The sequence below is a fragment of the Mus musculus genome, chromosome 11, assembly GCF_000001635.26.
Source record: "Mus musculus strain C57BL/6J chromosome 11, GRCm38.p6 C57BL/6J".
NCBI classification, from domain to species: Eukaryota; Metazoa; Chordata; class Mammalia; order Rodentia; family Muridae; genus Mus; species Mus musculus.
The window spans coordinates 68429296-68454677 of NC_000077.6; the positions used below are offsets into that span (position 1 = coordinate 68429296).

The 25382-nt window shown below is 48.0% G+C and overlaps 1 protein-coding gene and 1 long non-coding RNA gene across 4 annotated transcripts in view; one reads left to right on the top strand and one right to left on the bottom strand.

Moving 5' to 3' along the window:
- Positions 1-1392: 1392 nt before the first annotated feature.
- Gm32046 lies at positions 1393-2790 on the bottom strand. Of its 2 annotated transcripts, XR_001780242.2 has the most exons (3): positions 2616-2790; positions 2299-2383; positions 1393-1587 (listed from the first exon to the last, which is right to left on the bottom strand). It is a non-coding gene; the product is annotated as a predicted gene, 32046 (long non-coding RNA). The 2 variants fall into 2 exon arrangements; XR_388771.3 differs by having other exon boundaries at positions 1393-2383.
- A 39-nt stretch (positions 2791-2829) lies between these two features.
- Pik3r5 (phosphoinositide-3-kinase regulatory subunit 5) overlaps positions 2830-25382 on the top strand; it is a 65725-nt gene continuing 43172 nt past the window's right edge. Inside the window, exon 1 of one of the 2 annotated variants that reach the window (NM_177320.2) lies at positions 2830-2967. The gene's annotated coding sequence lies outside the window, so the exon portion shown is untranslated. The other variant, XM_006533548.2, reaches the window with a different exon arrangement.

The following is a 25382-nucleotide window of genomic DNA, read 5'->3' on the forward strand; positions in this document are numbered from 1 at the left end:
TTCTTCCTTCCTTCCTTCCTTCCTTCCTTCCTTCCTTCCTTCCTTCCTTCCTTCCTTCCTTCCTACGTTTCTTTTTGTTTGCTTGTTTGTTTTGCTTTGTTTTTTTTTTTTTGACACAAGATCTCTCTCTATAGCCCTGACTGTCCTGGAACTCACTGTGTAGACCAGGCTGGCCTCAAACTTACAGAGATCTGCCTGCCTCTGCTTTCTGAGTGCTGGGATTAGAGGCATGTGCCACCACACCCAGCCTTAGCAATTCCTTAATAATTTAGTCTACAACCCTTACATAGTCTCCCAAACACTGAAAACACAAATGTGAATGTTTTATTTTCCCTACCAGTTTTCACTAGCTTGCTTTCTTCCTTTCTTTCTTCCTTCCTTCCTTCCTTCCTTCCTTTCTTTCTTTCTTTCTTTCTTTCTTTCTTTCTTTCTTTCTTTCTCTCTTTCTTTCTTTCTTTCTTTCTCTTTTCCTCTTCTTCTTCTCCTTCTCCTCTTCCTCCTCCTCCTCCTCCTTCCCTCCTCCTCCTCCTCCTCCTCCTCCTCCTCCTCCTCCTCCTCCTCCTCCTCCTCCTTCTTTTGGAAGTATAGGCTAGAGGATTCCGGCTGTTGCCATTTTGTCAGATTCTCTTGACTATCCCTCTGGGTCACCTTCTGCTTCCCAGCTCCTCTGGGCTCAGTCTTTTCCCAGGAATGAATGGCAACTGATATGACCTGTTGTCTGGCTATGAGTACAGACTGAATAACTGAGGGGAGGCAATATAAACAGAAATCAGACTGTGGAAGGGCAAGGAGGGATGAAAAACTCAGGGCAGACTGCCTCGTGTCCTATGTGCTGAGGTACGGTTTACCATGAGCAGATAGTTTGGCTTTTAGGAAAGCATGCTAAGAGTTTGGATGTGAGCTGGCTGACTAGGCTTCCTGTGTTGGAAGCGTCGTCCTCTGCATGGTGCTGTCAGGAGCTGGAGCCTGTGGGGAGGGAATGAGATCCCAGGGCGTCTCGGCACTGACGACTGAGGTACAGAGGTGCAGAAGCACCAGAACCACAGGTTTTCCACTCAAGAGAGAAGTCCAGGCTACCATTTTGAATGGGATGGACAGATGGACCAAAGTGCTCTGGGAAAAGAGAAGCCAACTCATGCAAACATGCAAGGCTTCCAATGCTAAAGAGAAGATGAAGAAAAAGAAGCCAGAAACAGAGGTCTGAAGTGAAGGGTCTCCAGGGACCAGGGGAGTTTCCTCAGAAAGGTAGCAACAGTAAGCCACATGCTGGATCTGGCCTTTAGGGCTTTCCTGGTGACCTTTTTCTAGAACATAGTGGACTAAATGTAAGATGAGGAAGTCAAAACAGGGCAGGCTGCTCTCTGAAAACATCAGACAACGAAGGGAAGCAGGGGGATTACAAATAGCCTTGTTTGTAAGAGGAAACAACAGAGCTGTACAGTGGTGGGAATGTAACCAGGTGGCACCACCGAGTGACAGAGGCACCCATGGGTCTTTCCAGCTGCACTGGGGACACTGCTTCTAGTGGCTGTCACTTTAATTTCTGTCCAGAAGATGCCAGGTGCTCTTGAGGTCTGGTGGTTGGCCCTGCAGGGACAACAACACACCCCAGTGTTGAAGGGAGGAAAATTTCAAACTCAACATCTGCGCCACAGCTGCTAGTAAGAAAGAGGGTGTGCCATTGGAGGGCAGCATCGCTGGGTTTCTGAGGTCCTGAGCTTCCCGGGGTTTTAGCTTTATTCTGCCTTCAGTTTTGGGAATAGCAAGAATGCAGAAGAAGTCAAACATTCCACAACTTCTCTAGCACATTCCTGGACTGTGAAATGCGCTCTTCTCTATCTTCTCCTTCAGGCACCTACTGCCAATCTTGTCTGCTTCTTTACAGTGAAGCCTGCTTCCTCCATCCCTCTCCTCCAAATGTCAACATGTTTGTGAATAAAGTAGAGACTGGGGAGAGAGTTGTATGGACCACATTGCCCACGGCCGGGCTCCTCACCTGTAAACAGGTAGTTGGGATGGAGATCACTGTGGCTAGACCTATGGTGGGCATTGAGCCCCTTCCCACCTAGTTCCAACTTCTGCGCCCGCCCAAAGGGTACTTTCTGTTTCTGTCTATTTAGGGAAGTTGCTTTTTCTTGGTATTTAGGGAGTCAGGAAAAGAAAAACCATTGGGTTTTTACATTAGCTTTCAGGTAGGGTTGTGGCTTTTGAGCAACAATAACGTATGACCTTGTGGTCGGTTCTAGATCTACTACTGGGAAGGTGGAACCCAGCTGAAGTGATGAGAGATTCTGGTACCGTGTAGAGGTGGTGGGTTGTGAGATCAGAGGTTGCAGAAGCAGTGCTGGAAGTTTGGATTGGTTGGAAGTTTCTAGGAAGATTCCTGTAGACGGAATAGAGGAATCAGGGTGCTTACTCCTCAGCACATCAGGGGTGCAGGCCTTTTAAGGGTTAAGAGCACCCGAAAAATAGAAGTAGTAGGAGGAAGTGGGGCGCTGGGTCGCATTGCGAGAAGGAAGCAGCTCATCGGAGCTTCCTCTTTCTCCTCCTTCCCCGAAGCCCCCACCCACCCCTCCTGCACAGACAAAACGCTCTTCCGCCCCACGGAACCTCACCTTACTTTTGGGGAGCTGTGTTACTCAGTACTGGTACACAAGCCGAAGCGGATGGGGTCCTAGCGCAGGGCAACTGCTTTGAGTCCTAAACTCTAGGGCTGGATGTACCGGCTTGACACAATCGAGCCACCAGAGGGCGAGAGAGCCCGGCTGGGCGGCTAGCCCTGGTCATACCCCGCCCCCAAAGCCCCGCCCCAAAGGCCCCGCCTCCCCTAGGGTTGTAGAGACCCGGCAGATGCTGGGACTTGCTGCCCGGTTCCAGCCGCTGAGCGGTGGTCGGGGGCCTCACCCCAACTGCTGAGAGTCGCCGCAGGAGAGGGGCTCGGCGCCCGGCGCCCAGCGGGGACTGCAGGTGTGTAGCTGGACAGCCAGGGGGTGCTGAGGACGCGTATAAGAGCTCGAAGCACAGCCAGAGCAGGTTGGGACCATTCTGGAGTAGTGTGCTCCAACTGCAGCCGGTAGGCTGGACAGTTGGCGACCTTCTAGTTCTATAGTTAAGGTCCACCTAGGGGACCGGGGCCCACAAACCCATGGGACAAACCCAGAGGCAGAAGGGGCGTCCCAGGACTGTTCATCAAGATTGAAGTAGCTATGCGGCCAAGTGTGTGTGTGTGTGTGTGCAGCCTCCTGCTGGGTTACAAGCCACCGTGTGCTCTGGAGTGAAGGAACCTGCCTGTCTCTGGCTCTGAACTCTCTGGAGGAACGTGGACAACAGGAGTTGTTTGGCATCAGGACCGGGGCGTTATCCTCCACCGAGCCTCAGGCTGCCCAAAGTTAGTGACTCTCAGACGCGGCTGCGGGCTGGGAATTGCGCGCCCAGCACAGTGTTTACACGCCGGAGACACGCGAGTATGAGTGTGTGAATGTATACACGTGTGTGCATGGTAGGACTGGCATGATGGCCCATCCTAGGGTGGTAGTAGTAAATATGCAAGAAGTTCAGGACAGTAGGAGGAAGGAGGCTGTTCAGAGGGAAAAGGAAGGCGAGATGAAAGCAGCAGGATGTGGTATGAAGTGAGTTAAGCCTCCTGTCGAGAGGAGGGGTGGCTTTTGGCAACAGGAGGTCTAAAAGCAGGCCAACTCACCTGAAGGCCTTTTCTGAATGGCGGTCCACTTTGCTTTCCTTGCCTGGTAAGGCCCGGTTCCCAGAGCAGAGCTATGCTCCTGTAATGCCTGTCGAGTCTTTGGAACCCAGTTGTACAGTACAGCTTTCCAAGGTGAAACACATTTTAAATAGGGTTCTTAAGCCTTGATGGGGGAGTTTGCTTGGTAAGGTGTAAGACGGAATAGAGACCTGAAGTCCAGCCAGGTTCTGGCATATGACATCTCCTTATTTGTAAAACTGGCTGTGTATGTCTGAGCTGCAGTGTCAGGTCAGAAATGAAAGAACACAACGCAATGAGAGCTTCGTGGGCAACCCTCCACTGTGATTGTTACAAGCTCTTACAAGCACATAGAATCTGTATGTTTAAAGAGACTCATTCCCACCGAGGGGCTGAACTGTGCGCTACGTAAACGTGTGTGTGTGTGTGTGTGTGTGTGTGTGTGTGTATGTGTGTGTGTGTAGCCTGGTGTTTGAGCCTTTGGTCCAAATGAGCAGCAACGAATATTACCTATAAGGATATATCCTCAATTTGGAGATGTACATGTGGTTCACATTTTATTTCCATATATCAGTTATTATTTAAAACATTTGTTATTTAATTTGTGGCTGTGGATGAGAGCGTACACGTGCAGGCTTGCTATGGTACATATGGTGGTCAAAGGGCACCTGGAAGGGGTCTGTCCTCTCCTACCCTGTGAGTCCCAGGGACTCAGGTTGTCAAGCAAAGCAGGAAGCTGTCTCATCTGCTCTGTCATTTCTGAGACAATCTCAGCCTGTGCCCCAGGCTGGCCTCCGACTCAGTAGGTAGCCGAGGCTGGCCTTGAGCTCCACTTCACACTCGAAGTTTAGCAATTAAAGTTAACAGATTACTATCATAATAAGCCCTGATATTTCTTTCTTGTCAATACACAAAGTAGTGGTGCATCTTTACAACTGATGGCATCTTACAGTTTGTTAAATACAGGGTATATTTACAGATTGGAGGGAATATTTTTTAGAGGTACATGGGTACACACAGAATTGTGTCAGTCTTCTATCTTGCATACATTTAAAAAATCGAACCTCATTGACATTTTGTGGTATCTAGGTTTTTTGTTTGTTTGTTTTTTTTTTTCTGGGTGTTAATTGTTTTTTGTTTTTTGCTTTGTTTGGTTTTTGAGACAGTCTCACTGTGTATCTCCTAGCTGACCTGAAACTCACTTGTGTATACCAGGCTGACCTTAAATTCACAGACATCTGCCTACCTCTTATACCCAAATGCTTTTTTGAATTGCTTTCAGCAGGGATTAAAAACATGCACCTCCACAGCTGGCCTGATGGGATCTAGTTTTAAAGACAGTGTTGCCTGCTTTGTTGGGTGGAACACATCCGACCTGATTCAGTAGCTTTTCCTGAACGTGATCAGATACTTTGAACCCACCCTTCTCCTTTGTACCTTGGGTCTGCTTCTGATACATTTCCCTCCATCTCTTCCATCTTTCTACAGCACGTCTCCCCCTTTGGCTACACTTCTGTGGTGTATTGGACACTGTGCTAAGTGCTTCGTGCCCTTTCATCTTGATATCCACGCTCTGAGATAGCTGTCGCTATCACTCCCGTTTTACAGATAAGGAAATGGGGTGCTGAAGCCACTCAATCAGAAAGTGCCAGACTTGGGGTGATTCCAGCATCTGCTCTTGACCAGAGGAGAGAAGGCCCCAGTGGTGGGCTGTGGTTTTGCTTCTAGGCTGGCTGGCAGCTAGCTTTTGGATCATTGGCATCTATGCTTCTGGGTGATATCACAGATATCACATGGGGGTGATAAAGGAGAAAGTAGGTAACTGTTATAGCTCAGAGCATGAGTCTCCTAACTCTCTCATTTGGGTCCCAGATTCTGGCCAATAGAGGTTGGCCTCAGGGGTGGGGCGCCTGCATCCTGTTGCTATGGTGATGGAAGACTCCCAAATCTGAGTGATTCATTCTTTAGCTGAAAGCCCAAAGAAGGGTATCTAGGCCTCCGACCCCCAACCTACATCCACCCTCCTGCTTTCTCTTATGAAGCTCAGGAAGTCCTTCAGCTTTGAACATACTGTTTCATCTCCTCAGACTGCTCTTCCCTTCCTCTACTTGCCGAGTAAACGGAAAGTTCCTCCCTGGGTGAAAGGTTTAAGGTCCATCTTCCAGAGTCTTCCCTGACCTCTCCTCTCACCGTGTAACACTCTGCTACCATCCCTCTGTGGGTTCCCAGCATAGCACTGACTGCCCTGGTCCATGGGGAATGATCAGGGACAGACACAGCTACGGCCTGTTCATGATCAGCATGGCATTAAACTGTCACCACCAGATTCCCTAGGATCTCCCAGGCAAGAAGCCCTTCGTGTGCAACCCCAGTAGGGGTTGCCTAGATGCAGGATAGTGTCAGGGCCAGCAGGGTGGGGTCCCCAGAGACTGTTGTGCTTTTCATTTTCGTGTCCTCTGGAGTCTTGTTATTGTGTTGACCTAGGCAAATGAGCCGTGTGGTTTCTTCCTGGGGGTGGGGGCAGGGCTGGGATGTGAAGATTAAAGGTGGATTCTAGCCTATGGGTCTTGCTTGCTTCTACCTCTCTCCTCCACTCCTAGCCACACAGCCTTGATTACAATCAGATGCCTCTCTGAGTGTCATTTCCCCTGACTATATGGCGGCAGTGTGGCATTTGAGCTGGCCTAACCTGCTATGGAAGCATGGCAGTTTCTTATGGGACATGTTTTCTTATGGAACATGCTCAGTGTACAGTCACTGTCCAGGCTCAGACATGGGAGGGCAAACATGGTTCCTGTTCTCAAGGAGATGTGGCCTAGTGGTTCAGGACATACGACACAGAAATCATCTTGTGATACGCATGAGAAAGGCACGCTGCTGTGGGGTTACAGGAAGGGAGTTTGGGGTTTAGGGTTATGTCATAGTTTACTTGAGACTTGAGAGATATAATGCTCATGGTAATAATAAAAAGAGCATTTGAAAGTTACTTGCTTATGGCTCTGTGGATATCTTCTCTCTTGAGTTTGCCTCCCAATAACTTGGAGTGTATGTATGATTATGAGGGGTTTCTGTCTTTTGAAATTAGATGTAACAACCAATAGTAGTGACTTGGTTCTATTTCTGATGTGGACCAAGGGCTCTTTGAGTACTCCCTCCTCTTCCGTTATTCCAAGGTGCATTTTGTGGACATCGAAGTCTTAAATTCTGTTGCACTGGGGGAAGGCTCCCTCTTCTTCTCTGTTCTCTGCTGGAGAGCACGCCTGTCTCAGGATCCTTTGTGGCCATGCGTTTTGTTAGTAGCCCAGGGAGTCTATACCCACTGGAAGTTCTACCCGTTGAAGCCACACCCTTATCTGGTGTCTCTTGGGCACCCTGTTCTTGCCATGTTCAGAAACCCAGCTCCTGATTCTCTGTATCATGTAATATGGATCCTTTTTCTCCATCTAAGAAACAGGTTGTTTCCAAGAACCCCAACATCCACTCAGATGTATGGTTGAATGTTTGTTCCTGTGTGGCTCTGTGGTGTGGGCTCTTGTCAGGCAAATCTTCACACAGCCACTTCCACCCAACCTGGTCGACGTGGCCAACCTCTTCTGGGGGTTTTCTGCATTAGTTAGATCACGTCATCTACACCTACAGCTCTTCCAGAAGAGTTTCAAACACTCTCTCGGCCAGTGGCTTTCAACCTTCCTAATGCCTTTAATACAGTGCGTTTCTTGTGTTGTGCTAACCCCCAACCATAAAATTATTTAGGTTGCTACTTCACAACTAATTTTGCTACTATTATAAATTGTAATGTAAATATCTGTGTTTTCCGATGGTCTTGTGGTCTTACCCCTGTGAAAGGGCCATTCAGCTCCCCGAGGGATCTCAAGCCACAGGTTGAAAAAGTGCTCTGGGTAGTGGGTCCCTCTGAAACACTGATGGAAGGGCTAGTTAGTAAGCGCACATGTATATGTAAACACACACACACACACACACACACACACACACACACACACACTATCTCTTTTACATAAAACTCCAGGGTCTTCTTAGATTTCTATAGTCCAACAAAGAGCCCAGCTTAGTAAACTGTGTTCTAGAAAACACAATCGTCTCTATGCAGTGGGGAAAGGCAGCTGTTATCAGAGGCAAGCTGCACGTGGAGATGGGTAATGAATACTTTAGAAGGCACCACAGGGATGACCTTAGTGACCCTATATCTAGTGAGACTTTGGGCCATGTGCTAGGGGCCGCTGAACCCCATGGGCTCACACTGGGTTTGTCTTCTGCATTTGGTTTTTTAATGTGGAGTCTCACTATGCAGCTCGGACCTGCCTCTAACTTGCGCTCACTACTGAGTACTGAGTACCTCCTGAGTACTGGGATCACAGTCGTGTGTCGTGTGTCCAGCTGCCATCTTCTGGATTGCTTGTGAAGATTTGATTCCAACCTGTTTCTAAGATGACAAATGAGCCTTGCCTTTGCCGATAACATACTGATAAGAAGCACTTCCACTTGGCTCCCCAGCCAGGGCACCAGATTTATAGCTAGGATTAGGGGACAGAGAAGAAATGGCCATGATCAGGTCTTTGCCAGTTATGTCTGCAAACCCTTGTGTTCCTAGAGATTGGCTTCTCTGGGGACTTCCTTTCTTGGATGTGGTAGTGGCACATTAGCAGGAATGTGTTTGAAAGGTTCTTTCTTCCGTTGCTCATTTACGAGGAATGTTAAAAGCATGACTGAATATTAAGGCTGTCAAATACATTTTTGAATGTATGCTAGAAAATTCTTTCACTTTGACATGGGATTATGTGACACATCATATTATTAACTTTCTCTCATTGAGCCTTCCTTGCATTCCTGGAATGGATTCAATTATTAAGTACAGCATTAGGTTTCTTCAGTGTGAGTCTCTTTAGGAGTTTCAAGTCTGTACTTAACGCGTTAGCTTCCCGTCATTGTCGGACACCTGAGATAATCAACTCGTAGAGAGAAAAGGCTGACTCAGGCTCCCAGTTTTGGAGTTTTCAGTCTACAGTGCATTGGCTTCACTGCTTTGAGCCTGTGGTGGAGAAATAGATCGTGATTGGAACATATGACAGACTCAAACTGTTTACATCATGGCTTCGAAGGGAAGCCAGACATGGGGAGGGAGGGAAGGAGGAAGGAAAGGAAGGAAGGAAGGAAGGAGGGAGGAAGAGACAGGGATAAAGAGAGAGATAAAGAGAACACTCTGGGGTCCGAAGTCCCCTTTGTAAGTGTAAGCTAAAGACCATTAGCACACACACCCCTTCTTAAAGGTCCCATTACCCCCTAATCTAAATAACACTGAACTAGAGACCAAGCATTTAGCATATACACATCTTTAGGAACATCTAAGATTCAAATTACTCTGCTCGTAGTGAGTTGGTTCTTACTGCTCTCTTTAGTTTCTAGTATGCTGGCTTTGATGGTGAGTTTAGAGGCAGTTCATCTCTTGCACCCTGGGGCAGCTTGTAGAGCAAGCAGTGCAGGTGTGTCCCTTGACAGTCATGAGAGCTGCCCAGATGCTGTGGTCCCCTGCTCCTGGGTCCCACTCTCTATGATCTTCTCTCCTCGGCTTTTTAGTTCTCTTAGATGCATATCTGTAATCCCCAGCCACCCATAGCTAACACTGAAGAGTCATCTCTGGTCCTTGACTCTGACAGTCAACCACTGTGCCTTCACCTTACATGCCCTTCAGCTTATGCTAGAGCCATTCCTCTGAGTGCAACTCAGCCCTCCCTACCCCCCTTATGGGAATGCTGATTAACAGCCCATGGTATGTCCCGAGAAAGGTAACCAAGGAGGGTGAGGACATGATGTAAAATTATCATAAAAAAACCCAACAAAGTTTTCTCTAAGCAGAGGAGATGAGTGAGGTGCCACCTATCTTCAGAAGTCTGAAGGGAAGGACAGCTTCCTTTGGAGAAGGGTGAACAGGATGGAAAAAGGAAATAGAATTCAGCTCACTTCAAGAAAGATCTTAGAGAAAGTCAGAACAGATTACATTTTGACAGCCCTCTGCTTATTGGTGGAAAGATTCTGGGGAAATGCCTGATACTCCTACGGCCATGGTAGCTGTGAGAACAGTGTGAGATACCTCTGCTCCTTTCCATTCGGGGATCGTGTCTGGCTACGGACAGGATTGTCCTGTCTGGGAGTGGTGGTGCATGCCTGTCAGAAAATTGCTATGAGTTTGAGGCTAGCCTAAGCTGCGTAGCAAGAATGTTTCTTTTTTTTTCAAGATGATTGTTCTGAAAGTTGAAAAAGTAAGTAAGAAGTCTGGTGGGCTTGAGAGAACAAATTCTAGAGCTGGCAGTTACCTTGAAAGTCCCACATCTCTGCCTCACAGTGCATTCCTTCTGGCTATTGAAAAAAACCATCAATGCCCATGGCGACCCCCACTAGAGACCTAGATCTTTATCACATCCTAAGCTTGGGTGTGGGACTCTGCTTGGGGTCCTCTGCTCCTTGTTTCCTCTGATGCACTAAGTTCTGCTAAAAGTCATCTGGGCAGGGGCCCTCAAACTCTCATAACCAGCCATAGGCCCTCCATGGTGGGCCGGGAGTGAATGACCTCTGGACTGTGTGGCTTTCCAGTCAATATTTCATAAACCTTTGAAATTTACATTTGTTTCTGTACTGACATCTTGGGAGATTTGTTTTGAAAGAACTGGATGCTCAGAGCCATGACTATGCTTAGGGGAGTATAGAGCTGTGGGGTGACACTCAGGTCACTGGAGGGAACAGAAGATGTGACAGTCAATCTTTTTTTCATAGTGTCCTCCTCATCTCCCCAAGCCCATTGCCTCCTGGACCAGCTGACACCAGGATTCTGACCTGGACGTTTCTAGGCTCTCGATGCATCCTTGTGGGAACTGATGATACAGCTCTGATCCTGAAGCTGGGCAGTTCTCTCAAAAGTGACTTTAACTCGTGACCCTCCTGGATTCCCAGGCATACGCCACTGGGTCTCCTTCTTGGAAGTTTCTACAGGAACCTGAGGCCACCTGCTGTCATCGGGAGCTGTCCCCTTGCCTCTCATGCCTCTGGCCAACGTGTCCCCTTCTGTCCTTGGTCCCTCTCTCCCCGGACACGCTTCTCTTTCTCATCCCAGCCCTTGTTTCTAAGGACATGCAGGCTGCTTTCCCTTGGATGCACTGTTTCACTGTGAACACACATCTGGAACCTAACACACTTCCTCCAAGGACTTCCTCACTGCTGTCTCTTCTGCAATCCGACTCCAGCTCTGAAGTCCCGGCATCCTCTCCCATGATGCCCTTCTCTCCACGTGGTCATCCTCTCCCATGATGCCCTTCTCTCCACGCGGTCCTGCTGTGATGATGCTATCTAACTCCACGGCTCTTTTTTCTCTGACTTCCCCTATCCTTTCCTCTGATGTCCACTGACTTCTTCATCACTGTGCACCTGTGGAGGACTTCTGTCACAGACTCCTCCTTTCCCTACCAGGAGCCACGGAAGCGAGCTTCATCACTCGTGCCAGAAGAACGCTTTGATGTCATCCCATTTTGGAGAAAGCCTAATGTCCTTGGTGTTCCTTAGGATACAGTACAGTGACACTGTGTTCTTTATGAATTCTCATCTTCTCAAATTCTACCCCCCAAGGCCTAAGGTGTTCTTGCTCCCCCCACCCCCCGCCCTTCAGCCTTTCCCGGTAAAGAAGGTTTTCCAGCCTTTTCTTTCACTACTAAGTCCCCAGTGCTTTGGGAGAAGCGGTATTTGGCCGTGTTCAGTCAGTAGTGGCTGAGGCTATGACAGCTCCACGAAGGAAGCACAGGAAGAGCTGAGCCTCAGCCATGAGGGCTGACTGATAGGCTGAACTGCCCATATTTGACCTCTCCCGGGGGGTTCTCTGCAATTCTCTCAGGGGCTATACCTTCCAAGCATCTTGCTGGCTTCCTGGAGGCTCTGACAGGTTCTGACGCCTGTGTCTGTGCCTTCCAGTAATAGGACAAAGTAGATGCCCTCTGGTGCCATTTCAGGCCCCCCCCCCCCCCGCCCTCCCTCCGTTCTGGCAAGAGGCGTGTGCTGATTCTTCAGGGGATCCTCCTGCAGGCAGCCTCAGCAGAGGCTGCATGGGATGGGGAAGTCCTGAGGAGCCTCTCCCCAACCCCTGACAAGCCCCAGTCTGTGACAGCTTGGGTACAGGAGGCTGGGGAAGTGTGTTTGCAACACAGTATTTACAAGGTCGAGGGCCTTCCTGTCTCACCTACAAAGTAGGCTGTGAGGCAATTGGGAGCAGTGTTTTCAGGAGGAGACAAGACACGGTTGGGGGGATTTCTGGGGATTCTTTAGACAACTCTGGGGGTGCCTGGTCTACCTGACCTAGGACAGGTTAAGGGAGATAATGAATGCATGTGTTTCAATTGTGAAGAAGGTATTATAACTAGTTATGATTGTTTTATATACTGTGAAACCTGAAAGCATTTTTCACAGATGTAGCCCTGTAGGGTGACGGCGATCCTTTAGAACAACAACAAAAGCAGGCCTTCTGCTCAGATTCCAGGAGGGGACCATGGGTCAGCATAAGGGAGGGTGGGATTCTCAGCATCCTCTGCTTTCTTCCTTCTTCTCTCCCTCTTCCCTCCCTCCTCCTCTCCACCCCACCCCACTTCTTCTCCCATCTTCTGTGCTTTCTTTCCTTCATTCTTTCTGTATGTGGTATGTGCCTGTGTACATGTTTGTATGTGCACACACATGTGTCTGCATGTATGTTCATGTCCACATGCTGTTGGAGTCCAGACGCCAATGCCCAGTGTCTTCCTCCGTTGTTCTATTATTCTTCACCTTCTTTTTGTAAGATGGGGTGTCACACTGAACCTGAATCTCATCAGCACAGCACAATTAGCTGACCCATGTGTCCCAGGCATCCTCCTGTCTCTGCTTCCTCACCACTGGGATTTCGCACTGCTGTGTTGCCTTTTTACATGGGCCCTGGGGAATCTAAGCTATGGTCATTGTGTGAGAATGACCAACACTTCACATGCTAAGCAGATGCCCTTCTTTTTCTGAAGGGGAGCTGTGCATTGGAGAGGGAGGAGGGCTTTCTCTGGAAAGGAGAAAAAACCCAGCAGACCGAACCCCTCTTTCTAACTTGGGGTCTACCTGGATGGAGAGAACCACCTCTGCATATGCTTCTATGGCCTGAGGAGGCTGCTATGGTCTCTTGGTCTCCTCACAAGGCATAGCAAGTTCTGGGGCACTCAACCATTTGCCTGGCTCCCTTGCTGTGTCACGTGCAAGAACATGAGCTCATGTCCAGAGTCCCCTCACTGGCCCCAGATACAAACGAGTACCTGGAAAGATCTTGGAAGGTTCTTTAGGTCTTCTTGGCCAAGGGGATAGGAGTGCCCCCCATGTTCCTCTGGAGCTCAGTTTTAAAGCTAGGAGGCTGTTTTTCGAAGTGTGTTATTTCTCTGAACCCACGAGAGAAAGGATGGAACATATGAGCCACCCAGCTTTGGGGCTGAGGCGTGAAAACCTTGACAGTGACGGGCTGGACTGTGGGTTACAACGTGAGGATGCCGGTTTGTGTAAGAACATTTGCTGTGAACTGTAAAGAGGGTGGGGAAGAAGTGGTAAGGGTGTGGCTTTAAAGGACTTGTTAATAAAAATATCCAGCAACTGTCTGGGATGACACATACCCGTGAACCCGGTACCTGAGAATCTGAGGCAGGAGGATTACTGTGAGTGAGTTTTTGATGTATCGCAAAAACAAGCTCCTCCTTGAGAGAGACAGAGGCTGCCCTGAGGGCCTTGAGGAAGATGAAAAGTGGAGTCGAAGCAGCCTGCAGATGAAAACAACAACAACAAAAAAACTCCCTCCAAAAACCAAAAAACAAACAAACCACAAACCACAAAAAAACCAACCAAACAAAAAAAACCCACAGTTCTGACCTGTGAGGCCAAGCCCAGGGCCAAGCGTGAACTCTTTGGAGTTTCATCAAAAGTTTGCTCCAAAAATTACTGAGCCAGATGGCCAGGATGATGGGGTCGTGGAGTTGACCGACACAACCCTCAATGGACAACTCACTGATGCGTCAAATAAGGACGCCTCATAGGTGTCACCAACTGCCACTCCTCCTCTTATGTCCCACTTTGCCCCAAGGCCCCGAGCTGTCCTCTGGGATGAATGTAGCTAGCGGAGAATGCCTTTGGCAGGCCAAGGCTAAATTCCACTGTTCCCAGGCTCCTTTGGGGGTGGGGTGCTGAAGGACTTGGTTGTGGCCTTCATTGCATGATAACCATACTTCCACCTTGAGCCTAGAGCTCAGTCTCCTCAGAGAGTAGCGTCTTCTTCTTTCTCTCTCACGCTCCTCTCAAAGATGGGGATTGCTTTCCCCAGGGGTTTGAACTCTTATGATTGGCTCAGAAGGTAAAGGTGGGCGGGTGCATCAGTTTCACTGAAGTGTTTGCTGTCTCGGAGGGAGGAAAAGTCATTGTGAAATGCTATTTATTTCGTGGTATCTTCTTATTGGTCAGTCGTGGATGGTCTCTACTCTGTTACTAAAACAGGAACTTTTCTACAGGGAATTGCTTCAGTACTGCCTGGCCAACTCTGTATGTTCCTAAGAACATTTGACCTGAAAATCCTTGAGTCCCTGTCACTACACAGCCTCTAGAGCAGGTGACACACAGGCAGCAACCCATCTAGAAAGTTGATATCATTTCTCTGGAGATCTTTATGAGGTGGTCTCCTACAAGGGAGTTTTGGGTACACATTTAAGGTCACGCCATAATCATACTCTACACATTTGGGAAAGTCCACTGTTTGTATCAAAATGACACAGTAACTGATAAGCAAAACCATTGTTTTCTGACTCAGCGTGGACAGAGACCTTAGCGTATTGCTTGTCTGTTGTATAGGAAGAGAACCAAATTGCTGGTGGCTTAAACAAGCAAGGGGTTTATTTCTTTCTCATATAACAGCTACATGTAAGCAAGCCACATGTTAATGACAGCCTCTCAGGTCAGAAACCAAGCTTCCCTCTATCGTGTACCTTTTTCTTAAGTATGCCTTTTTCTTTTCTCTGCGTAAGGCTTTCATCCCATGGTCCATGATGGCTGCTTTAGCAATCACACCGTCCCTCTTGGCCAGCAAGAGGAGGGCAGGGAAGGGTAGGATGTGAACCTTTTAACAGCATGCTTGGGAAATCACAGTCTTCAGTGTCTGCTCACACTCCAGTGGGCACACAAGAGTGGCTCGGAGCTGTAACCTCCAGTTTCTGAAAGTTATTGTCAGAGAAGAAAGGAGTGTGGCTGAGAAGGCCAAGCAGAGCCTCATACTGGAAATCTACTCCTGTGAATCCCCACTGGCACATAAACTTCATTGCTCTTGCCACAGAACACCCGTCTTGAGAACCCGTGAAAAACTTGGAATAAATAATGACGCGAGGGCCAGGGAGAAGCCCAGAGACTAAGGCGCTTGCTGCATAAGCATGGGAACTTGAGTTTGAATCCCCAGAACCTGTGAAAAGCCAGGTGCACCGTAATCTCAGCGCCCCACAGCTCGATGGGAGGTGAAGTCAAGAAGCTCGGGGGGCTCTTCTGGTGTATATGAGAAGCTAGAGAGAAAAGCCCTGTCTCAAATAAGGTGAGGACCAATGCCTGAGTTACCTTATAACCGTCACACATGTGCTATGACACATTCGTGTGTGCACTTACACACAAACATGCTCACTTACCCCCACAACACACATACACACAAAAGACAGAATTTTCTCAAATGACCATTTTGCACCAAAAGACAGAATCTTCTCAAATGACCATAGAAGGCAAATGTATACATTGTGTATGTACAGTGGACTACTCTTCAGCCTTAAAAAGGGCTGCAATTCTCACCTTCACTACAAACCTCATGAGCCTTGAAGACATGCTAAGTATAATAAGCCAAGCACCGATGAAGAGCACCGTTAGCTTCCATTTATGTGAACTAACCACAACTCGCAAAACCAAGGGATGGAAGGAGCTGAGAGATGGCCAGAGGCAGAGAGGAAGGGGAAAGAGAGTTAGTGTGGACTATGTATGTTGTTCCGTGCTGGAAGATGAAAGCATGTAGGCGATGGAGAGGAAGGATGGCTGCTCACGATGTGAAAGCACCTTATGCCACCGAGCTGTACATCCTATGTACAAAGCAATGTCATTTCACATTTAGTATATGTTAGCACAGTTTAAAAAGATGGTGCTCCATATGGGTCCATCAGCAGGGGTCTCTGGTATTTTATGATTGATGTCCCTACAGGTAAAGATGCTCAATACTTTTGGGTGGGTTTACTAAACCAGCAGGGAACGAAATCAGCACCAAACCCATCAGACAGAGCTCCCACTCAATCACGTTTGTTTATAGTATCCCCGGATTGTTACAAGACTTGCTACAATTCAGAAGCATTGTTTTTGTAGCGCTTTGCTTTGTTTTGTTACCTATTTTAAATAAACACATCCTTCCCAGTGTGGTGAACTGCCTTTTAACCATTCATAGAGAACGTTGCCTGTGAGCTGGTGGACTCTGGGATTGGGTTTCCAGGATTCTACCTTTTCCCTCTGACCCCCTTTTCTCTCTGCCTTTCTCCCGCACATCTCTCATTTTCTCCACTTTTAGATCGTCAGTAGTAGTTTCCTTTTCTCTAAGTGTCTGAGATGAATTTATCCACACCTACAACCCAAAGTGTAGTATAAGCATCAGGGCCTGGGCTAAGCTCAGTGGTGGAGTGTTGGCTAAGGGTGGGAAAGGTCCTGGGTTTCATCCTCACCACTTCAGATCATTCATTCTGTATCATACCCCACGCCCCTCGGTCTAACTTCACCCTACAGCTCCTGCTAACTGCTAATCCTAAGTCAAGGGTATTATTCACCAGGTCACAACTCAGCAATGTCTCTACATGGCCACTATATAAGCTCTTCGGTTGTTGGCCTGTCATCAGAGACCATTCACAGAGTCTACCATCCCAGCCCAGACAACTTCATCTACTGTGTTCAAGCCAGACTTTTTAGCCTTTAAAGCAGTGGTTCTGAGCTTCCTAATGCTGTGACCTTTTACTACGTTCCTCATGTGGTGGTGACTCACCCCAACCATAAAATTATTTTTGTTACTATTGCATAGCTGTAATTTTTGCTACAGTTATGAATGGTAATATAACTAATTTGGGGGACTGGTTTGCCAGGGAGAATCACTGCTTTAAGGTTTCGTGGCTAATGCTCTTTTTAGGGATGCGGTCTTTTAGGGATGCAGTCTCTTATCCCCCACCTTTCCATCATCCACTCCTCATTACCCAGGACAGCTCCTCCTGCCAGAACACCTCCTAGAAGCTACCCCTTGGTAGAATCTTGGCCAGTGTGCATTCTCCTGCCTCCAGGTCCCTCTTGTATCTGCCCTGGAGTAAACTCCACTGGGACATCTATCCTTTAGGGTCTTTTCTAGTTTGAAGATCATTTTGGATGTTGTTGGTTTTTTTTTTTTTTTTTCTTTTTCCTTTTCTGTGCTTTCTGGCACACCACATTTTGCTGGTTCTAAGCCTAGGACAGGGTGAGATCACAGATGTAGTGGAGAGCCACTGAGTGGGTTTCTGGGTGGAAGCTGTCCTACCAGCTTACATTCCCACCGGCAGCTCCCTTGCTGCTTTAGGCCCCATAGACCCTGTGCTTTCCACCTTAGACATTTCTGGGCGTGTAGTGGTATCGAATTGTGGTTTGAATTTTCATTTCCCTTATGACTAATGAAATTGAGTGACTAATGAAATTGAGTGACTCTTCTTGTATTTGGAGGCCAACTGGATGTCTGCTTTCTTGAGTTATAGGCTCAAGTATTTTGTCCATTTTTCTACAGGGCTGCTTGTCTTCTTTGGGAATTCTCATTGTTTCTGCGACATTATGTGATAACTACTCAGGGGCCACTCTTCCCAACCATGAAAATTGGAGAATTCAATGTCTTCGGAGGTTCATCGTGTCCTAAACCCTCAATACACATTTCCTAAGGCTCCCCTCAAGGAAGGTGGAGATCCAATTTCATGAAAGCACCTCCAAATGCCAGAGGTGGACATCTCCTGTTTAGACTTTGAGAACAACTGGGCAGGCCCTCTGCAGGGTCCTCCATGTCCTTCTCAAACCTTGCTTTGTAACATGCCTACAGTGTAGATGCACATTCTTGTTTGGGGTCCTGGCTTCCATCTGTACTTAAGGCCCAGGAAGTCCCACTGGCTCCTTTACATGCCCTTTCTCCCACTCCCCCCACCATCCCCTGTGACACCACATGCCTGCATGACATGGCTTTGGTTTTCAGTGTTCTTTCCTCTCACGTCTCAGCCTCTTGGAAATCTGCTTCCTCAAAACCTCTGCACCTAGCATTGTCTTCGGTGAGTACTACAAGGTCTAGGGTGATGTGGTCATGTCCTCCCTGTTTGCCTCTCACTTCTGTTTTGTAAAAGCTTGCTCTGTGGTCAGAATCAAAGACAGCAGTTTCCACCATTTTCTGTGATCTTCCAGGAGATGAGAGAAGCAGGAAGCATGACAGTTTAACTTTGGTTTAAAGGTCTAATGCCATTCTGCTATACCTTCCAATTCAACTGAAGTCCTTGCCATCCCCAGACCTCAGCTCTGGCCTTATGACTCAGGGAAGAAAAGTAGTGTCTCATTTCTAATGTGTTTCTACCTTCTGTGTCTTCGTTTGGACTTCTTTGCCATTTTACCCATCCATCTACCCATCCATCCATCCATCCATCCATCTACCCATCCATCCATCCATCCATCCATCTACCCATCCATCCATCCATCCATCAAATATGCCAGGCACTATTCTAAGAGTACCTGGTAATGGCATTCTTTTTTAAATCAAGAATTTGTTTATTTTTGTTTCATGCATGCAAATGTTTGCCTGCATGCATGTATGTGCACCATGCACATGAAATGATCAAAGAGGCCAGAAGAAGGCATCAGATCCCCAGAAATTGGAGTTGCAAATAGTTGTGAGCCTCCACATAGGTGCTGGAACTGACCTTGGCAAGAAAAGCCAGTGCTTTTTAAACCACTGAGCCATCTCTCCAGCCCCTGGTGCTTACATTCTTTGTTTTTGTTTTTTGTTTTGTTTTTTCAAGACAGGGTTTCTCTGTATAGCCCTGGCTGCCCTGGAACTCACTTTGTAGACCAGGCTGGCCTCGAATTCAGAAATCCACCTGCCTCTGCCTCCTGAGTGCTGGGATTAAAGGCGTTCGCCACCATGCCCGGCTGATTGTTACAACGTGGTAACATCCACATGGGCAGGAGCAGAGCTCAATGTTTGCGATGAACAGTGAGTATATTAGTCATCTTTGAGTCTACCACAGCGTCAAGCATTGTTCTCGTGGCTGTATCTGCTGGATAAGAAAGGGTTTTGCTTGAGTAGGTGAGCATAGGATGGACAGTCTCTAAGGGCTCGCTTACCCCTGGCTTGCTGTGACTTAGTTGCCTAGTACACATCGCCGTGGCTTTCTGAGTTTCCTCACAAACTTTTCTGAACACGTGGCTCAGCAGCTTCTTGTCACATGGCCTGGTCTCTGTCATGATGATGCCTGGTGTGTGTGTTCCACTGCCCCAAAATGTAGCGCTGCAGAATGTCAGCCAGTTCGTGGATTCTGGGTGTGTCAGGAGTTTGACTTGGTGAAGTGGGGTGGTGTCTCTGTGCCAGTGATGTGTTCAGCACTTGGAGAAGCCTCAGCTGGGAAGATAGAAACATCTGGAAAACAGAACTGTGGATCCAGGTGCCCACAGATTCTCCTCTAGGTTTTTTGGGCTTCCTCACATCAAGGCAAATTCTAAGTACAAAAGGAAACAGTCACTGCCTTGCCATTTATGACCCAGCCTTAGAAGCTGAAGCAGGCTGCTTCCATTGTAATTCACTGGTTGTCATAGTCATTGGCCTGCCTCGGTTTAAGGACAGAGAAGTTAGAATCCACTTCTTGAGGAACTAGAGTCTAAGGGACTTTAGAGACACCATTATGGACATCTTTGAGTACTATGATGTTATCAAATACCTTCTATTTTCTTGTTTTGCTTTGCTTTGCTTTGCTTTGCTTTGCTTTGCTTTGCTTTGCTTTGCTTTGCTTTGTTTTGTTTTGCTTTTGGAAAGCAGGTCTTTCTACATAGACAAGACCAGTCTGGAACTTGCTATGTAGCCCAGGCTGGCCTCAAACTCACCATCCTTCCACCTCAGCTTCCTGGGCTTGCAGCCATGTATCATCATGCCCATCTCTACGTTGTTTTCCTGTGGTGAGTTTTCAGGGACTTTTCCCTTTCTTCTGCTGCCAACAAGAGTGTCTCGAACTCCTTTTGAGTCAGTCATGGAGTCTCCTGGCTGAAGGAGGACAGTCAGGAGCCAGATGGAGGAGCATAGCTTTGGAGTTGGTGTCTTGTCCCCAGGAGCAGCATGTGGACCAGGGGTAAAGCAGACCTGTTCGTTTGTCAGGGGAAATTCCCATGGAGCTGGCGTCTGACTACACATTGTGTAGAGTGACTAGTTACCAGCAAACCCAATAAGCCCTGGCTGTGCCCGCTGAATAGGTAAGGGCCTGAGCCTGCCTGGGTGGGTAGTGTGCGTTCCTACCCTCCTTTCAAGGTGAGGGAAGAGGGGGACAAGTCAGGCCTTGGAAGAGAAAGGCTTGCTGGCTTCCTGGACTGTTCCATGGCATAGCTGCCTGCATCCTAGCCCTAAACCCTTTCTTGGGAAGAAGAGATTTTTCTGTACTCTTCCTGTTGCAAGCTTATTCATTTGCTGGGGATTCCATAGACATGCATTTGTTAACCTCTTACAGTGTAAGGGACCAGTGTCTATGTGAGGTCCCTGGACATAATGGGTTGCAGGCATGTGTTGAATAACATTTCCATTGATAATGAAATGGATAGACCATGGTAGTCCTTCACCGTTATAATGAAGTTGACATTTTTCTATTGCCTAGTGATGTGGCTGTCCCAGAGCTGGAGCATACCCCATTACTCCCTGGTTTGTGATGATGCTGGTGTACTACTAATCATGTGAAGGGCAAAGTGCGTAACTATGTAAGGGGTAATACCTCCATAATGACAATAAGTGATCTGTGTCACTATTCCTGGCTTATGAATTGACTATAGTCTACTTTTAAATATTAGCTTGGAGTATCTTCCTTCTACCTACAAAAAATATTGACTATCAGACAGCATGCCGTATCACACCAGAGGTAGCCTCCTGTGCTCTCTCCCCACATTAGTGTCCTGTGGTGTCTGCATGGCTACCAAATTGTCGAGTGGTGCATTCCCCACACCATAGCCTAAGGATGTGCTTTCCCTGTTGAAAGTAACGTATGACCACATTCAAGTCATGATATGCACAGCCTGCAGCTCAGTTTCATGTGGCTCAGCAAGGTGCATGTGTCTATGTGTGTAGCGTGGTCATTAGATTCCCCCCAGTTAAGGTACCTGCCAAATAGGAATAAGGCAGAAAGGACAAGACGTCGAAATGCCCTCCTTTCCTCTTTCTGCAGCTCCCTGCCTACATCCTGCCTCTGTCGTGCCTCTTTGGGGGTACAGGTACAGGAGGACAGAGCTGGGCAGCAGGCTGGACTTGCTTAGATGTGGATTGCCTGTAGCCTGAGTGAGCAAAGTGGAATCCTCGGCTTGGCAGGACCCCACAGGGAAGGTGACATTTTTCCAGGGCCCGGAGCGTCAAAGTGTGCATGAAGAGTAATGTGGGGTTTTGATGGTAGAACAGCAAGAGATGGATGTGGAAGGGCTCTGCTGGAGACAAGCAGCTTACTGAAGGGGTTCAGGCAGAAGGCAGCAGGCACGCTTTCTTGGGGGAAGCCAAGAGAGAAGGCTGGAGGTTGATCTTCAGCCCCAGACCAGGGCCTGATCATCCATCCCTCCAAGGACTGCACTTGGGAGCCTTGTAAACCTCTGTGAGAACAGACAGACAGACAGTGAGGCTGGGGATTGGGTAGGATGGGACCCCTTGTGGGAAGCTTCCTGAGTGACCTTGCTTCTGCTTAATTTATCTGCTTCCTGTTGCCAAGGAAACCCAGCTCCAGTGGTCTTTCCTGGAGCCCTTACACCATCTTACTAGAAATTCCCAGGGAATGTAGTTTGGCCTGGGGGTGGGGGGACTCCCCCACGTAGCCCTCCCCAGACGCTTCTCTGAGAATGGAGATCTTTCTGTTTCTTTATCTTAAGGCTGACACGGGAAGGTAATGTGACGAATGTGACTGGACGGGATTTGAAGCAGCTGTGGGAGGAACAGGCAGATAGTAATGGGTTGAAGCCTGCCGAGCTGGCTGTGGCAGGGAGTCCCCTGGCCCTGCTCCTCAAGCTGCAGAGTCTTGAGGTGTTCTGACACATCCTGTGCCCCAGCCCACCGCTGGCTGCTCTCGAAGCACGGGCCAGATGTGCAAATTCTGCGGCTGGGCCGGGGCCAGGGCAGTACAGCTTGCTTTTCTTGGAAATCATCAGTGATTTGTTAGAAAAACAGGAAACCCTGGGGCTGCCGGTGTGCATCTTGACTTTTCTGTTTTTGTTTTTTGAGTTCCTTTTATCTATGTTAGGCCCAGGTTGCCATGCAGCCCAGCCCCGCAATGCTGTCTCTTAGCAATCGTTGCCTGCCCACCTTCCTCTTTTCTTCTTCCTTGGGCTTCTGCAGCCTCGTCCTTTAGTCCCAGGGACTGATACAGAGACAGGTCAGATGAGATAACCATGGAAACATGATGATGGATATCAAGTTAGACCACTTCTTCTGTAAGGTCTGGAGTAGGCACCTGAGTGTGCCTCCCTCTGCCTCAGCCCCAGATCTATTCACCCACCCGTTGACTGTGGTTGGGCTAGAAATAAAGCTGCCTCTGCTTGTGGGACCTGCTGTCGCTGGGCATCTGGAGTGGCTACCACTGACCTCCTGCTGTTCCTCGTATGACATCACCATCACAGGAAGAGCTTCATCTCTGCCTGGCTACATAGGAGCTGGAGGAACTCTCAGATATCATTCTCTGTTCGTGGGACCACTGCAGCTGAAAGAGAAGAGTCTTTCCAAGGGTCTGGAATACAGAGGACAAACATGGAGGAGACAGATTGTAGTTGTGTGTGCATTGGATCTTTAAGAAAGTTCTAGAAAGTGCTGCTGTTTCCTAGAGTCACCTATGGGGTTTTCCCTGAGTCTCCTCAGGTCAGGGGTAAGTGCTGAGGATGTCTGGTGGTTGATTTACTCAGACTGCTTTGCTGCCGCTGTTCACCCCATAATATAACAATGTGAAAAGCCCTGCTCATTTTGAAGATGCAGTGGCCCAGAAATTATCCAGCTTGTCTTGTCTTCCACTCTCCAAGCAGGGCCCTGGGGCATGAGCTGGTCTGTGCCCATCATGAGAGGTCCAGACAGAGCTGTTGCCTGTCTTGCATTCTCTGCAGATATCTACCCCTGAGTTTTCATTCACTGCTGTAGTCTTGACACCATACTCCACCCTAGGGGAGCCGGGCTCAGGGACTGCTGTTTTGAACTCATATAAGAAGCCTGATGTGAGTGAGAGTGGTTAGAAACTCACCCACACCACCCTGGGGTGTTGCTTGGCAGAGGTATTGAACTGGTTTAGGGGAGAAACCAGAAAGCAAATGGACTGGGGGAACTCTGGACTGGACAAGGAGAGGGGCAGCCAGGTCATACCAGGACTTCAGGACACAGTGAGCATCTACAACTGATAGCAGCCCCCCAGGTCCATGTCCTCATTCTTCAGGGTTTCACAGCTACGGGGCGGGTGGGAGAGGGGGAGGAGCAGAGATTCTCACCTGCATCTGTGCCTGGGGCCCATGAGAGAGGATGGAGGACAGGTGACATTTCTAACTGAAGGCTAGTGTTTCCTTTCATTATGAACATAGTCAATAAGCCACAGTCATATCAGTAGCACCTGCGTCTTTGTAAGCCACAGAAGTCCAGATGTGCCTGTGTGCGTCGCTCCACAGCGTTTGCAGATAGCTTTTGTCATTTGTGCTTTTTTAACATTTTGGAGTGGTGGTGGAAGTTAGGCTGACTGCTGGGTTGGTTATTTAATGTGTTAGTTACATCATTTCTTTAGAAATCAGCTGGTTTAACAATGGTTAGCGATTGTATTTCCATAGTGCGCTGCTTACTTACCTTGTTGCTGTAGTTTCCCAGGCCCCTCTCTCTCGATTTCATTTGACTTTATTATTTTATGTGTAGAAGGGCTTGGGCTGAGCGTGTGTCTTTGCATTACTGACATCCCTGGTGTCCGAGGAAGCCAGAAGCAGCTCTGTGGATGCTAGGAAGTGCAGCAAGTGTTCCTAGCCCTGAGCCATCATCTCTCCAGCCCCTCCCCCACACCCCTGCTTCTCTTTGCACAGCCTAGGACTCTAGCTCATGGAATGAATGATGCCGCCCACGTTTAAGGTAGGTCTTTCCTACCTCAGTCAACCTAATCCAAAACCTCCCTCAGAAACTTGCGAGAGCTTTGTCTCCATGGTGATTCTGACACTTGTCAGGTCAACAATCAACATGAACCCTCACACATGGGATGTGCTTCCTTTTTGATCGTGATGTAATCTCATGCATCTAAAACATTCTTCTGAAGTCTGTAGACGTCTCCAGACTATCAGGTAGACCCACAGCGAACAACAACAACAAAACAACAACAACAAAAAGATAAGATGTGCTTAGTACTGGAGTGCATGTTCCTGGAGCAGTCAGGACAAGAATTCTAGGCGTCCCCTGACAGCTGAGGAGATTTTAGTCATGGGATAATCCAGAAGTTTCATCTTGGCTCTCACTGGTTACAGGTCTTGAGAAAAATGGCTTAATCTCTCAGATCCATGCTTCTCACACGCCAAATGGAAATAAATAACGCCCTGAAGGATTGTTCCTAGCTAGGCACCAGGCAGGAGAGAAGTTTCCTCAGAGGCAGGAGGCCTGTGACTGCAGCAGCAGCTTACTTAAGCCCAGGCGATTCAAGCATGATTCTTTTCTGTTACAGAGGAGTCACTAGGCTCGGTTCTCTTCTGTTCATGTGGAAGGACACTCTTGGATCTCACCTGGAAAATGCTTTTCATCCTTTTCTTTGCTCGGCTGGAGTCTTAGGTATTTCCCAGGCCTGAATTTTGACATATGAGTATGGTTATTGAAGAAATACTTAGGGCGTATCCACATGATAAAACACGTGATCCTAGAAAACATGTTAAGTGAGAAAAAAAAAAAACAAAAACAAATGTAAAAGACCGTATGTCATATAACCTTGTTTGTACGGGATGCCCATAAAAATGGAAGTAGATTCCTGGTTGCCGAGAAGAGGGAGGTAGGTAGAGGGCTCCCACTACATGATGGAGACATGCAAGCAAGGGCACTGGTGGTGGCTATATAACATACTGAGAGTTCTAAACACTGGAGTGGACAATTTAGAATGATGAATTTACATGAACTACATCTCAATAGAAAAGCAAAATTCTGTACCATTAGGATAGTAGAGGGGAATTATGGGCACCTCTCACCCACAAACTGTACAGTTTGGTGCGATGGGAGGATCCTTATTTCTACTGAAACTCCCACAGGGAGAACTTAACTGTCTGAAGAGGCTTCTATCAATTCAACAAAGAGAATCAATAATTAGTCCCTTCCAAAATGAACAGTATCAGACCCACATGGTTTCACTAGTGA